Source organism: Schistocerca cancellata, chromosome 2, assembly GCF_023864275.1.
Source record: "Schistocerca cancellata isolate TAMUIC-IGC-003103 chromosome 2, iqSchCanc2.1, whole genome shotgun sequence".
NCBI classification, from domain to species: domain Eukaryota; kingdom Metazoa; phylum Arthropoda; class Insecta; order Orthoptera; family Acrididae; genus Schistocerca; species Schistocerca cancellata.
Window position 1 is genome coordinate 394152590 of NC_064627.1, and position 16986 is coordinate 394169575.

Here is a 16986-nt window from a genome sequence, read left to right on the forward strand (position 1 = left end):
GATGGGAGATTGTAGTTCAGAGGAACAGTTCTAGTTCAAACGAATGGAAGACCTGTTCAATGAAGCTTCGACGGGAAGGGCTACCTTCATTGATCATCATGTCATCACATTTAAGGAGATGTGACAACACAACCAAAATGCAAGGATCCACCAGCGCCACCAATCACAAGATCTAGATCCAGGATGCTGTTGTCGGTCCATTGGAAACTTCTGAAACAGCGGGCAATGTTTTCCTGTGAGGGCAGCAAAGCCACAAGCTATGGTGCATGCAGTGTGGTGGCAGTTAACGTCATTGGCTGGTATGCTGTGTGTCACCAGCTCAAGCCTGACCGTGGGCAATTATTTGTTATTTAGCATTTATTATTTCTGGAAAGTTCTCAAAATTTCTTATGTTTATATATTGTGGAATATTCGATGTTGGTCTAAATGGCAGCATTCTCCTTCCAGAAGTTATGGCTGTATGCTGATATTCATAGTAAATGTGCTATCAATGCCAAGTATTGTACTTCATTTATGACCCTGCTTTGGGATTTGGACTTGATTCTGGTTACAATGTCATAATATAAATCCAAGCACTACACTTCATTATGCATTCATAATGAAAATTGCAATATTAAACACAGTTCTGATTAAGTCTTGTGGAAGCAAAACCCACTCTCTCATCAGCCAAAGCACTGTCCGACACAAGGCTGATTCAATCCAGATAAAGAGCGGCATTGGCTGTAATTCATTTTTAGAGAGAAACTTGGATAAAAGGATCTGTGAGCTAATAAACTGCTGAGCTGCCCTACATTTGCCTGCTACAGAAGTTCACGTGACCAACCTGCGATATCGACAGCTTTCCCACAACAGGTGCCATCACTGGACATACGCAGTACCATTTCCATTGGGCTTACAAAATGGCTCAACCTTTGAACTGGCACATAGGATTAGTATCTTTCGGCTGGTGTAAGGGAGCATGACGTGGTGCAAGCAACCAGGAATTGGCAGATGTCATGTTGGGAGTGGTGTGACTGCATCTGCTTTGTGTTCCAGGAGTGGAAACCAGAGATCCAGATGCATCCTGTAAGGGCACCCATAAAACAGCTCCACCTGGTTTCGACCATTGATAGCCGTGGACTTGTAATACGCTAGGAATGCATTTGGTTGACCCTAAGCGCCTTAACATTTGGAATTTTAAATGTATGAACAAACCATTCCACCAGCTCATTTGAGGTTGAATAGAATGGGGTGTTTTGAAGTGTTTAATTTTATTGTGGATGCAAAACATTTGAAATCACTTGCTATGAACTGGAGACAGTCGTCAGTCACCAGCATGCAGGGTGCACTCCCTATTGAAAAGATATGTTCCAACACTTCCATTGTGGCTGCCATTGTTGTCTGCAAGAGGTAGCTGGCGTATGGGAAGTGGAAGGAGGAGTCCATGATGATTAACCACATGAACCCCATGGAAGGGCATGCAAAGTGAGAATGTGTGCGGTACAGAGACTGCATTGGCACAGACCACAGAGAAAACAACCAGAGTGGAGCTGGCTGGTGCTCCTGACAAATGTACACTATCAAACCCTGCATGTATCATCATTGTGCATATGAGACCAGTAGATGTAGCAGCGTGCCAGTTGCATCATCCTGAAAATCCCACAGTGGGATTGATGCAGTAGTTAAATGATGTTATAGGGAGGGTGGCACCACAATACGGCACAATTTGTTATCTTCTCTCATGTGACCAGAGTGCCATTGATATAATTCACATATTACCAAATCCCTGTGCTAGTGTGTTCTAGAAACCTCTGAAATATGGTAGGGCCACCAGCCATGCCCAAAGGCAATCTGTTATATTGATGCAGTTTAAATGGTGTCTGTATGACTAAAATTTCCCTTGAGTCTTTGTCAAGAGGCTGTTGTAAATATGCCTCCACATTAGAAAAGATGTTTCCTTGTGGAGGTTTAGAAAAAATATTGTGTACACAAATTAAGGGATAAAAATTGATCCCCACTTGAGGACTAACAGTTTGTTGGAAAAATGGTCGAATAAGGAGAATATGTCTGACAGCAGTAACACAATCAGACAACAGGACTAACTTTTGAATCGAATAATATAACTATGGATTCGTAGACAGCAAAATGTCCATTGATGATCCAGACATTTGATATAACTTGCTTCAATGTGTAATGTGAAGCATTTTTTATGTACTTCCCCATCTCATTAAATGACTGAAATGCCAGAAACGCTGCCAGCATATGTGACTGTTGGAGCATAGAACTACATGTACACTACTGGCCATTAAAATTGCTACACCACGAAGATGACGTGCTACAGGCGCGAAATTTAAACGACAGGAAGAAGATGCTGTGATATGCAAGTGATAAGCTTTTCAGAGCATTCACACGAGGTTGGCGCCGGTGGCAACACCTACAACGTGCTGACATGAGGAAAGTTTCCAACCGATTTCTCATACACAAACAGCAGTTGACTGGCATTGCCTGGTGAAACATTGTTGTGATGCCTCGTGTAAGGAAGAGAAATGTGTACCATCACTTTTCCGACTTTGATAAAGGTCAGGTTGTAGCCTATCGCGATTGCGGTTTATTGTATCACGACATTGCTGCTCGCGTTGGTCGAGATCCAATGACTGTTAGCAGAATATGGAATCAGTGGGTTCAGGAGGGTAATACGGACCGCCGTGCTGGATCCCAATGGCCTCGTATCACTAGCAGTTGAGATGACAGGCATCTTATCCGCATGGCTATAACGGATCGTGCAGCCACGTCTCGATTCCGGAGTTAAGAGGTGGGGATGTTTGCAAGACAACAACCATCTGCACAAACAGTTCGACGACATTTGCGGCAGCATGGACTATCAGCTCAGAGACCATGGCTGCGGTTACCCTTGACGCTGCATCACAGACAGGAGCACCTGCGATAGTCTACTCAATGACGAACCTGGGTGCACGAATGGCAAAACGTCATTTATTTCGGATGAATCCAGGTTCTGTTTATAGCATCATGATGGTCGCATCCTTGTTTGGCAACATCGCGGTGAATGCACATTGGAAGCGTGTATTTGTCATCGCCATACTGGCTTATCACCCGGCATGATGGTATGGGGTGCCATTGGTTACACGTCTCGGTCACATCTTGTTCGCATTGACGGCACTTTGAACAGTGGACATTACATTTCAGATGTGTTACGATCCGTGGCTCTACTCTCCATTCGATCCCTGAGAAACCCTACATTTCAGCAGGATAATGCACGACCGCATGTTGCAAGTCCTGTACGGGCCTTTCTGGGTACAGAAAATGTTCGACTGCTGCCCTCGCCAGCACATTCTCCAGATCTCTCACCAATTGAAAACGTCTGGTCAATGGTGGCCGAGCAACTGGCTCGTCACAATACGAGGTGTGGCTAGAAAAAAAACGGACTAGTACTGGTGAAACAATAAAACGAATGCAATAAGGCTGAAAGTCGCGTGGCCTGTTACGTGACTCTCGCTCCGCCTACTGCTCGAGTTTCATATGCCTCCTGCACTCAGTCTGCCCGTGGCGTCTGTTTTAAGTAGTTGACGTTTTGTCTGTGCGTCGGAAAATGTTGAGTGTACAGAAAGAACAGCGTGTTAACATCAAATTTTGTTTCAAACTAGGAAAATCTGCAAGTGAAAAGTTTGTAATGTTACAACAAGTGTACGGCGATGATTGTTTATCGCGAACACAAGTGTTTGAGTGGTTTAAACGATTTAAAGATGGCCGCGAAGACACCAGTGATGACACTCGCACTGGCAAACCATTGTCAGCAAAAACTGATGCAAACATTGAAAAAAATCGGTAAACTTGTTCGACAAGATCGCCGTTTAACAATCAGAGCAGAGCAGCAATCTTGTCGAACAAGTTTACCGATTTTTTCAATGTTTGCATCAGTTTTTGCTGACAATGGTCTGCCAGTGCGAGTGTCATCACTGGTGTCTTCGCGGCCATCTTTAAATCGTTTAAACCACTCAAACACTTGTGTTCGCGATAAACAATCATCGCCGTACACTTGTTGTAGCATTACAAACGTTTCACTTGCAGATTTTCCTAGTTTGAAACAAAATTTGATGTTAACACGCTGTTCTTTCTGTACACTCAACATTTTCCGACGCACAGACGAAACGTCAACTACTTAAAACAGACGCCACGGGCAGACTGAGTGCAGGAGGCAGATGAAACTCGAGCAGTAGGCGGAGCGAGAGTCACGTGACAGGCCACGCGACTTTCAGCCTTATTGCATTCGTTTTATTGTTTCACCAGTACTAGTCCGGTTTTTTTCTAGCCACACCTCGTACGCCAATCACTATTCTTGATAAACTGTCGTATCGTGTTGAAGCTGCATGGGCAGCTGTACCTGTACACGCCATCCAAGCTCTGTTTGACTCAATGCCCAGGCGTATCAAGGCCATGATTACGGCCAGAGGTGTTTGTTCTGGGTACTGATTTCTCAGGATCTATGCACCCAAATTGCGTGAAAATGTAATCACAAGTCAGTTCTAGTGTGGTATATTCATCCAATGAATACCCGTTTATCATCTGCGTTTCTTCTTGGTGTAGCAATTTTAATGGCCAGTAGTGTAGTTATGTGCTTGACCAGTAACTGGTGCTGGTATAGCTGTTGCTGCCAAAGCTCAAGAAATTTTGCATCTGTGGTATTACTTAGCAATCACATCTGGAACCTCTTCATTGCCAATCTTGTCAACCTCATTTAGGACCAACAGTATTTATTGAACACAAACTTCCTGTAACAACAGATGAAAATAGCCTTATTAGTCTATGGAATGAAATAATAATAGTTCTTGATAGAAATAGTGTAAACAGTAGTTCCCAATAGAAATTAATAAAAATTCAAGCATTGCTTCTTTTGTTATATGCACATATGGAAATTATTAAACACAATTCCATTTAAGATGATGATGGTGTTCAGTTTGTGGGGCGCTCAACTGCACATTCATCAGCACCCGAGTTCCACTTAATTCTTGTGTGGAACCATACACTCATCAGCCAAACCACTGTCCAACACAAGGCTAACATGGTCCAGGTGAATAATGGCAGTGGTCATAGTTCTCTTGTAGGGACAAAGTTGGATAACAGCGACTGAGAGTGTATGCCACCAGGTGGCCTTACATTTGCCTGCTATAGAAGTTCACATGACTGGCGAGCGATATTGGCTGTTTCCTGCTGCAGGTGCCCTCGCTGTACATGGGATTTCTAAATCAGGAGCATCTAAATATTATAAGGCCCATTCACATTCATCTATCTTTCACAACCAGAATAGTCTACGTAAATCATCATACAAGGTGAACGTTAGTGAAACCAACAACCTGCAAGTACGGATTCCTGACTGCAAATGTAGGAAGAAAGGTGCTATGAACATGTACCTGGAATACATCATTGCCACAGTAAATGGCACTGACGAATGACAATTCCTCTGACAAAGTGTTTTGCGGGCTGTGTTATTGATGCAGTCTACTGTAAGCCAGGAACAAGCAGATGGTATTCGTGTTCAGCCAAGCAATTGGAAACTGTTGAGAGACAACATGGCTATTCCAAAACAAGTGCCCCCACAGACACCAACCACATCACACTACATTTCAAGCCCTTTTTGGGCACTTGTGTAATCGTGGGTCCTTTCAGACAGATGAATGTGCAGGGAGACGGTGGACTATGTGTACACCAGATTTGGAGGACCAGTTCCATAGGCTACTGATACAAACCCTAGTACAAGTGCCAGGCAAGTGGCTCGCCAACAAGGTGTAAGCCAAAGTACAATTATGTGTATCTTACATGACAGCTGCTACTACCCCTATCATCTGAAATCCCATGGAGGCCAGTTTGAACACCTGTTGTGATGTTGATGCGATGCAGCTATGTACTGTGTTCTGGGACGATTTGTTGTCATTGCACACACACACCATCCATTTCCAGACACACATTCATAGGACCTTTTTTCATCATTTTCAGTCATGGATCTGGCCCTGCAGTTTGTCAGTTTTATTAATGTTAACCCTGTACTTTGAAAGCTAATTTCCTTATCAAATCAGAGGAATAAATTCATTGCAACTATATGGAAATATAACAGGTATAGTCACACAACACCAAACATTGGAAAATATAGGTTCTTCCCCTACAATAATTTTTGGACATAGGCAGAAAAAGGTTACATTGCATGGCCTCCATGACATAGTATGCTGTGAAAGAAATGGGAAAAGTTAAAATAAAAATGAATATTTGATAGAGGGAAAAACATCCAAACTTAATCAGCAGGGACAAAATGTTTTTAAGGAATCAGAAAAATAATTCCATAGCTAACACCCCCTCCCCCCCCCCCCCCCCCCGCCCACACACACACACACACACACACACACACACACACACACACCAATGAACTATGGACCTTGACATTGGTGTGGAGGCTTGCTTGCTTCAGTGATACAGACAGCCATACCGTAGGTACAGCCACAATGGAGGGGCATCTATTGAGAGGGCAGACAAACATGTGGTTCCTGAAGAGGGCAGCAGCTTTTTCAGTAGCTGCAGGGGCTACGGTCTGGATGATTCACTGATCTGGCCTTGTAACGTCAGCCAAAATGGCCGTGCTGTGCTGGTACTGTGAACGGCTGAAAGCAAGGGGAAACAACAGCCATAATTTTTCCTGAGGGCATGCAGCTTACTGTATGGTTAAATGATGATGGCCTCGTCTTGGGTAAAATATTCTCGGGTAAAAAAGTCACCCATTCGAATCTCCCTTAATCAGGTAGGTAGGTTAGAACATTTAAAAAGTGAAATGGATAGGTTAAAGTTAGATATAATGGGAGCTAGTGAAGTTCATTCGTAGGAGGAACAGAGCTTCTGGTCAAGTGAATACAATGTTATAAATACAAAATCAGATGGTGGTAGGTTTAATAATGAATAAGAGAAAAGGAATGTGGCTAAGCTATTATGAACAGCATAATGAATGCATTATTGTAGCCCAGATAGACAAGAAGCCCACACCCACCATAGTAGTACAAGTTTATATGCCAGCTAATTCTGCAGATGATCAATGTATTGAAGAAATGTATGATGATATGAAAAGAATTATTCAGATTGTTAAAGGAGACGAAAATTTAATAGTAATGCAGGACTGGAATTTGATAGTAGGAAAACGAAGAGAAGGAAAAACAGTTGGTGAATATTGACTGGGTGAAAGGAATGAAAGAGGAAGCCACCTGGTAGAATTTTGCACAGAGCATAATTTAATCATCACTATCAGTTACTTTAAGAATCAAGAAAGACGGTTGTATATGTGGAAGAGACTAGAGACACTGGAAGCCTTCAGAGTGATTATATAAAGGTAAAACAGAGATTCTGGAACCAGATTTTAAACTGTAAGACATTTCCAGGGGCAGAGGTGAACTCTGACCACAATTTATTGGTTATGAACTGTAGACTGAAATTGAAGAAATTGGAAAAAAGTAGGAATTTAAGGAGATGGGATTTTGATAAATTGAAGGAACCAGAGGTTGTAGAGAGTTTCAGAGGGAGCATTAAGGATCAATTGACAAGAACAGGGGAAAGGAATACAGTAGTAGAAGAAGAAGAATGGGTAGAAATCCGTGGGTAACAGAAAAGATACTGGCTCTATTTCATGATAGGCAAAAGTATAAAAATGCAGTAAATGAAGCAGGAGAAGGGGAATACAAACGTCTACAAAATGAGATTGATAGGAAGTGCAAAATGGTTAAGCAGGAATGGCTAGAAGACAAATGTAAGGATTTGTAAGGCACACGTCACTAGGGGAAATGAAAGAGACCTTTGGAGAAAAGAGAACACTTGTATGAATATCAAGAGCTCAGATGGAAAACCAGCCCTAAGTAAAGAAGGGAATGCTGAAAGGATAAGGAGTATATAGAGGGTGCGTACAAGTGAGATGTTCTTGAGAGTGATATTGCACGAATTGAAGAGGACATAGATGAACGTGGGATAGGAGATAAAATGTTGGGTGAAGAATTTAACGGAGCACTGAAAGGCCTAAGTCAAATCAAGGCACCAGGAGTTGACAACATTCCATTAGAACTACTGATAGCCTTGGGAGAATCAGACATGACAAAACTCCTCCATCTGATGAGCAGGATGTGTAAGACAGGCAAAATATCCTCAGACTTCAAGAAGAATATAAGAATGTCAATTCCAAAGAAAGCAAGTGCTGACAGGTGTGAAAATTACTGAACTATCAGTTTAATAAGTCATTTTTGCAAAATACTAACATGAATTCCTTACAGAAGACTGGAAGAATGTTAGAAGCCGACCTTGGGGAAGATCAGTTTGGAATCTGGAGTAATATGCAAGGCAATACTGACCCTACGACTTATCTGAGAAGATAGATTAAGGAAAGGCAAACCTACATCATTTATGGACTTAGAGAAAGCTTTTGACACTGTTAATAGGGGTGCTTTCATTGAAATTCTGGAGGTGGCAGGGATAAAATACAGGGAGCAAAAGGCTATTTACGATTTGTACAGATACAGACAGCAGTTATAAAGAGTCAAGGGGTGTGAAAGGGAAGCAGTGGTTGAGAAGGCTGTGAGACAGGGTTGCAGCCTATCCCCAATGTTATTCAACTTGTACACTGAAGAAGCAGTAAAGGAAGTAAAAGAAAAAAATGGAGTAGAAATGAAAGTCCATGGAGAAGAAATAAAAACTTTGAGGTTTGCCAATGACATTTTAATTCTGTCAGAGACAGCAAATTACTTGGAAAAGCAGGTGAATGGAATGGACAGTGTCTTGAAAGGAGGATATAAGTTGAACATCAACAAAAGCAAAATGATGATAATGGAATGTAGTCTAATTAAATCAGTTGATGCTGAGGGAAAGTATTGGACACGTTTTGCTATTTGGGCAGCAAAATAACTGATGATGGCTGAAGTAGAGAGGATATAAAATGTAGATGGGAGTAGCAAGAAAAGCTTTTCTGAAGAAGGGAAATTTGTTAACTCTGAGTACAGATTTAAGTGTCAGTAGGTCTTTTCTGAAAGTATTTGTATGGAGTGTAGCCATGCATGGAAGTGAAACATGGATGATAAACTGTTTAGACAAGAAGAGAGTAGAAGCTTTTGAAATGTGGTGCTCGAGAAGAATACTGAAGGTTAGATGGGTAGATCACATAGCTATTGGGAAAGTAATGAGAGAAGAGAAGAGAAACTTGTGGCACAATCTGACTAGAAGAAGGGATTGGTTGTTAGGACAAATTCTGAGATGTCAAGGGATCACCAATTAAGTTCTGGAGGGAAGTGTGGCGGTGTAAAAATCGTAGAGGGAGACCAAGACATAAATACAGTAAGCAGTAGCTACTCAGAGATGAAGAGGCTTGCACAGGACAGAGAAGCATGGAGAGCTGCAGTCTTAGGACTGAATACCACAGTGACTACAAAACAACAACAACAACAGCTGAAAAACATTAGATTCCAGTTTGAAAAAAAAATTATATTTTCTCCTCCTTAACTAATTACTTTTGGAACAGCAAGAATAAAGTAAGCCAGAAAAATAGTGAATGGAGAGGGTAGGGAGAAATATATAAACTGTATTTTAAAAAAAGGTCGACAGTGACAATTTCAAGGTGTGGTACAGACATGGGTGTAAATACTGTATTGCTTTTATGTTGGTGCATATTGTGCAGCACCATAATTCAATTGTCAGCATGAGCCATGGGATAGTTTTGTTTTTGGTTAATCTGAAGTTGTTGTGTTATTTGCTTTTCATTTAAATGGATAAACTGTAATACCTATCCATAATTTTGTTATGGTGTGGTTTATTGCCAATGGAAATGTATTCAGAGAAGCTATAAGACATATAAGGAGCCACATCCTTTTTTTCTGTTAATAGATAGCTGAATTCAGCCATGGCTGCTCTTCTTTAGAAGATGATCCATCTAAAATACATCCCAAAACCAAAACTGCGAATGAAAACATCAATAAACTGCATAGAGTTGTGTGAATACCAGCTAAAGATACATGAAATGGTAGTGATTGTAGGCACACAGAAGAAAGTTAGGATGCATTTTACATGAAAAAATTAACAGTGAGAAAATGTGTCACATGGATGCAGAATTTGTTGAATGCTGACCAAAAGGAAATGGAAAAACAAATTTCGTAGGTGTTGCTGGAACATTTTAAAAAGAAGCAAACTGATATTATGCACAAATTTGCTACTATGGATGAAAATATGTATCCAGTACTTGACCCCAGAAACAAAACAACAGTGAAAACAATGGGTGGAAGATAGGGGTCCTGCACCAAAAATAGTGAAACTGATTTGTCTGTCAGTGATTATGGTCAGTGTTTCGTGGTATGCAAAGGGGTTCTTCTTATTGATTAACTTGCAAAGTATCAAACAATAACTGGAAAATTGTAGAAAGGTCTTCCAGAACAAACATATTGAAAAATATATGAGAAGGGACATGCATTGCAAAAGGAGTAACAAATCATCTTTCATCAGGACAGTGCATATGCTCACGAATAAACTTGGCAGTCAGAGAACTGATGAATTTGAAAAATAAATAGTAGAACAAATAGACTATTCTCAAAATAGGCATCTTGTAATTTACATTTATTTCCACTGCGATTGAATGTCTAATGAAGATTTTGTGACAACAATAGATGGATACCTCCAGAATGAGATTTTCACTGTGAATGGGAGTGTGCGCTGATATGGAACTTCCTGGCAGATTAAAACTGTATGCTGGACCAAGACTCAAACTCGGAATCATTTCCTTTCGTGGGCAAGTGCCCTACCAACTGAGCTACCCCAGCATCACTCGAACTCGGAACTTTTGTCTTTTGCGAGCAAGTGCTATACCAACTGAGCTACCCAAGCATGACTCACAACCCATCCTCACACCTTCAATTCTGCCAGTACCTTGCCTGTGAAAGGCAAAGGTCCCGAATTCGAGTCTCAGTCCGGCATACAGCTTTAATCTGGCAGGAATTTCAATAGGTGGTTATTTTGGAGAACTTTCAGAACTGCATGTAAGAGGAAATCTACTCATTCCCAACATGCAATGTTTTTACCCAAAAAGTAGTTTCACAAGTCAGGTGAGAAATTTTTGCCTTGGCCTTGTGCTAGGCTTGGCCTATAAACCAGCTCTTTTATCATGTATTCCACATGGGAAAGACATACACAATCAAAGGGGTGGTGGCCTGTGACATTGTACTCTATATCTATCAACTGTTCTACAAATTATTTTGGCATTGGTAAACATTTAGTGAGTATGAATCATCAAAAGCTTTATACTCTATGAATACCAAATATTATAGGTAAGAGTATTCTCTGGAATATAAAAATAGGAACATTATGTGATAATATATATTTCTCTCTGCCCCAGCCCTCCACCTTAAATGACAAGTGCAGATAAACTCAAATGGGACCTATTCATTCATTACATACTTTGCTATTGCTGTTCAGCTCACATTGCCATACACTTCATTTGCCTCTATGTCCTTTCATCAGTTCTCTTGTTGGATAGTTTTCTCTTCCCCTTGTGTATTTGTTATTATTGTTTTTTATATCTTTGATAACTGATGTTTTTTACAATATCTCCTCCTTATCTCACATTTTTCTGTTACCCTTACTCTGCCTCCATCTGCACTTTGTGTGCCTTTCCAGTTTATAGCTCTTATTGTTCAATCATGTTGGTCACCTGCAGTTTCTATTAAAGCCCCATCATACACCCTAAGAAACAATCTAATTACAAACACCTCTTTAGTCAGACATTAAGCCAGCTCTCTGTGAGCTGTTACTGAGTTTTCTTTTCTCCTTCTTTTCTATCTTCCCTATCACCCCTTATCTTGCTACATCACTGTAAAGTGCAGGTTACAGTCCAGAAAATGAATGTTCCTATAACCATTATGTATAAAATCAATGCAGTAAGTTTATTCAAACAATTGTAACAAAAAAAACTTTCTATTTTTTACAGATATTTAACATTTTCCTAATACAATAAGAAATTAAATTTTTACTTGCCATAAAGATAACACATTAAGTTGCTGACAGTCACAATCAAAAGACACTTACACATAAGCTTGCAGCCAGAGCCTTCGTCAGAGTTGCTTTCTGGTCTGAGCTGCTAGAGGTGGTGCTCATGTGCGCTTCACGTGTGCTTGATTGTGTGAATGAATGGTATGTGTTTCTTGTTTTTTTCGTTTGAAAGCCGTGGCCAAAAGATAATGTGTAAATGTCTCTTAATTGTTTCCGTTTGTAACTTAATGTGTCATCTGTGTGGTAAGTAGCAATCCATCTTTCACTTGCATTGTTAACATTCCAACCTGGAGTTTCCATTGTGAAAAATTAAATTTCTCTTTTTTCCATTAAAATACAGCATATTTAATATCATATATCTTAGATTATGGTTTTACAGTCCCTGGAGGTCTCACAGAGGCCCTTTGACCATGTGTCAGATGTTTTCAAGGTAAGTTATGGTGTGACTGGTGCAATATAATCCCGCTGTAAATGGCTGAATACAAAGAATACACAGTGACACTTTGCATTGTGGAAAGTGCATAAGTAAGTGTGGTCCCTCTATGTAAAAGGCAGTAAGAAAGAAAAAGAGGAAGAGCTATTGGAAGATCATGGCCTAAAAAGAGTGGAAGACATATTCCAAAGCCAGATTCCCTTTCTCCCCACCCCCACCCCCAGCCCCACCCCACAATCTCTCCCCTGGCCATACTTCACTGGCAGGCTGGAAGATAGTGATATCCGTTGACCCTGCAGAACAGACACCACCAGCGTCATGACTACAGACCACAAAAACTGGCTCTGATTCCCTGCTATGAAAAACTTCTGCAGTCACCAATATCCTTCCTCTATTTTCAGTGCAGAAACTACCAGCAACTAGATCCTCTAGATGTCAAATGTCCAACTCAGTTTATAAAAATAAACCTGAGTATACTGGTAATGTCACTCTCTGCCAATCATACACTTAGATAATAACATAAGTGACCCTACAAAACTATGTACCATCTGTTGTTGTTGTTGTGGTCTTCAGTCCTGAGACTGGTTTGATGCAGCTCTCCATGCTACTCTATCCTCTGCAAGCTTCTTCATCTCCCAGTACCTACTGCAACATACATCCTTCTGAATCTGCTTAGTGTATTCAACTCTTGGTCTCCCTCTACGATTTTTACCCTCCACACTACCCTCCAATACTAAATTGGTGATCCCTTGATGCCTCAAAACGTGTCCTACCAACCGATCCCTTCTTCTGGTCAAGTTGTGCCACAAACTTCTCTTCTCCCCAATCCTATTCAATACTTCATCAGTAGTTATGTGATCTACCCATCTAATTTTCAGCATTCTTCTGTAGCACCACATTTCGAAAGCTTCTATTCTCTTCTCGTCCAAACTATTTATCGTCCATGTTTCACTTCCATACATGGCTACACTCCATACAAATACTTTCAGAAATGACTTCCTGACACTTAAATCTATACTCAATGTTAACAAATTTCTCTTCTTCAGAAACGCTTTCCTTGCCATTGCCAGTCTACATTTTATATCCTCTCTACTTCGACCATCATCAGTTATTTTGATCCCCAAATAGCAAAACACCTTTACTACTTTAAGTGTCTCATTTCCTAATCTAATTCCCTCAGCATCACCTGACTTAATTCGACTACATTCCATTATCCTCGTTTTGCTTTTGTTGATGTTCATCTTATAACCTCCTTTCATGACACTGTCCATTCCATTCAATTGCTCTTCCAAGTCCTTTGCTGTCTCTGACAGAATTACAATGTCATCGGCGAACCTCAAAGTTTTTATTTCTTCTCCATGGATTTTAATACCTACTCCGAATTTTTCTTTCGTTTCCCTTACTGTGTGCTCAACATACAGATTGAATAACATCGGGGAGAGGCTACAACCCTGTCTTACTCCCTTCCCAACCACTGCTTCCCTTTCATGTCCCTCGACTCTTATAACTGCCATCTGGTTTCTGTACAAATTGTAAATAGCCTTTCGCTCCCTGTATTTTACCCCTGCCACCTTTAGAATTTGAAAGAGAGTATTCCAGTCAACATTGTCAAAAGCTTTCTCTAAGTGTACAAATGCTAGAAACGTTGGTTTGCCTTTCCTTAATCTTTCTTCTAAGATAAGTCGTAAGGTCAGTATTGCCTACGTGTTCCAGTGTTTCTACGGAATCCAAACTGATCTTCCCCGAGGTCGGCTTCTACTAGTTTTTTCATTCGTCTGTAAAGAATTCGTGTTAGTATTTTGCAGCTGTGGCTTATTAAACTGATTGTTCGGTAATTTTCACTTCTGTCAACACCTGCTTTCTTTGGGATTGGAATTATTATATTCTTCTTGAAGTCTGAGGGTATTTCGCCTGTTTCATACATCTTGCTCACCAGATGGTAGAGTTTTGACAGGACTGGCTCTCCCAAGGCCGTCAGTAGTTCCAATGGAATGTTGTCTACTCCGGGGGCCTTGTTCCGACTCAGGTCTTTCAGTGCTCTGTCAAACTCTTCACGCAGTATCATATCTCCCATTTCATCTTCATCTACATCCTCTCCCATTTCCATAATATTGTCCTCAAGAACATCGCCCTTGTATAGACCCTCTATATACTCCTTCCACCTTTCTGCTTTCCCTTCTTTGCTTAGAACTGGGTTTCCATCTGAGCTCTTGATACTCATACAAGTGTCTCTCTTTTCTCCAAAGGTCTCTTTAATTTTCCTGTAAGCAGTATCTATCTTACTCCTAGTGAGATAAGCCCCTACATCCTTACATTTGTCCTCTAGCCATCCCTGCTTAGCCATTTTGCACTTCCTGTCGATCTCATTTTTGAGACGTTTGTATTCCTTTTTGCCTGCTTTATTTACTGCATTTTTATATTTTCTCCTTTCATCAATTAAATTCAATATTTCTTCTGTTACCCAAGGATTTCTACTAGCCCTCGTCTTTTTACCTACTTGATCCTCTGCTGCCTTCACTACTTCATCCCTCAAAGCTACCCATTCTTCTTCTACTGTATTTCTTTCCCCCATTCCTGTCAATTGTTCCCTTATGCTCTCCCTGACCGTCTGTACAGCCTCTGGTTCTTTCAGTTTTTCCATGTCCCATCTCCTTAAATTCCCACCTTTTTGCAGTTTCTTCAATTTTTATCTACAGGTCATAACCAATAGATTGTGGTCATCTATGTACCATCTATGCCTTCAAAAATATTACAAACACCATTTATGGCATTCAAGTACAACAAATAGTAAAAAAAAGTTATTCCAATACAAAAAATGACACAACTCCATAGAAATTCAAAGTTGACTTAATCCTAAAACGCTGAATTCCTAGTTTCAAAACTATTCAAACAATTTCATTTCTGGTTTAGCAATACTCAATCTGACTAATGTAGTATTGCAATTTCTTGTTGTAACTTATTGTGTTTCCAGTCCTTCACCTGTTGAACATTATTTATTAATTAAAAATAATTTCGTATCTTACTGGATCAGTCAGAAGGGTGAGAGCTGTCTATCTCAGGTCATATCATCAGAAACAGTCACAACAAGTAATTGCGTTCTCTATTCACATCTTACCTAACTGTCTTTAGTCCTGCCCATTCTGTAGATGGATGTCACCAAAACAGCCATAAAAAGGCCTGAGACCATTGTAGTAAAGTGCCACACACAACTGATGCATTCTCCAAGACAATGGTATAATCTTGTCTATATGACTGTTCATCAGTATAAATTTTGACTGTTTTTTATTTTTATTTATTTATTTTTTTTTCATTTTTTGCTTACAATTTGTATTCTTTCTGCTAAAGATTTCGACTATCTTTCATTTCCATCCATGTCTTATACCGCTTTACTTTTCAAACAATGTTAAATCCAAGAGAGAATAACAACAGAGAAAAATTGGATAGCTTGCTACTAACCCCTTACAGAAGGCCTTGAGTGGCAAACAAGTACTTTTAAAGTATATTTAAAAGTAGACTAAGCTCTCAGACAAAGTCCTTACAATTCTTCACAACCCTGGTTGGTACATACACGTCTAAAGCATATTGTACTATGTATTCGAACTTTATCATGTCCCTGGCAGCAATTTAAATAGTGTAACTCTCTCATTTTAGATAGCATTACTGCCACCTACTTAGCTCAGTTGTATTGAAATGCTAATATCCGAGCATGTAGTATGCTTCATGCCAATTTATTGCATGCTGTCTTCTTCATGATTTCGTAGTTCTAATTCTTCTTCCTGATTTTATAGTTCTAATGTCCAGAAGTGTAGTTTTATATATTTTTATCTTTGGTTTGTGTGTCCAGTGACATACAATTCTACACAAAGAAACCCAGAATGGAAGCCCTATTTTTTAAAAATCTCATTACAGAATATTTGTTGAAATAAAATACCAGTACCGATAAAGTCCTGTGGTATTTCAGTCAGTTATTTTGTTTACCGATTAGAGTATGGTAAGGCATGCAGAACAGTGGTGAATGGTTGGTCTGAAGGAGGTGGTAAATAACATCATCTTGTAAGTCTTATTCTGGACTTATGAGGAAGTGGATTAGTAAAAGAATCCCAAACTTAACTCCACCCGAACAGGCCATAAAGGCCCAACAGTACCGAATGGCCGCCATGTCATCCTCAGCCCACTGACGTAACTGTATGTGGATATGGAGGGGCATGTGATCAGCACACCACTCTCCCAACTGCATATCAGTTTACAAGACTGAAAGAACCCCAAGCTGGAGATAAAGCATGGACATTCTTTTATAGACTAACTTAAGCCAGTACAACAGCAGCTTAAACAGAATTTTGTAGTTTCATGATAGGAACACAGGGAAGAGAACTTGACAGCAGCTATCAACAGCATGAGCAGGAGATGGTGTCTTTGGCCCCAGGAATGGAAAGTTCACAAGCCGACATATAGAAAAGAAAGTGCATTCTCAGTCAGTGTGGCTCATACATGTTTTCTTTCTGTGTAAATACTTC

The 16986-nt window shown here is 40.2% G+C and overlaps 1 protein-coding gene across 7 annotated transcripts in view; it reads left to right on the top strand.

Annotated features, from left to right (window-relative positions):
- The window catches only part of LOC126161810 (serologically defined colon cancer antigen 8 homolog), a 219199-nt gene that overhangs the window by 190145 nt on the left and 12068 nt on the right, over nucleotides 1-16986 (top strand). The window lies entirely within an intron of this gene.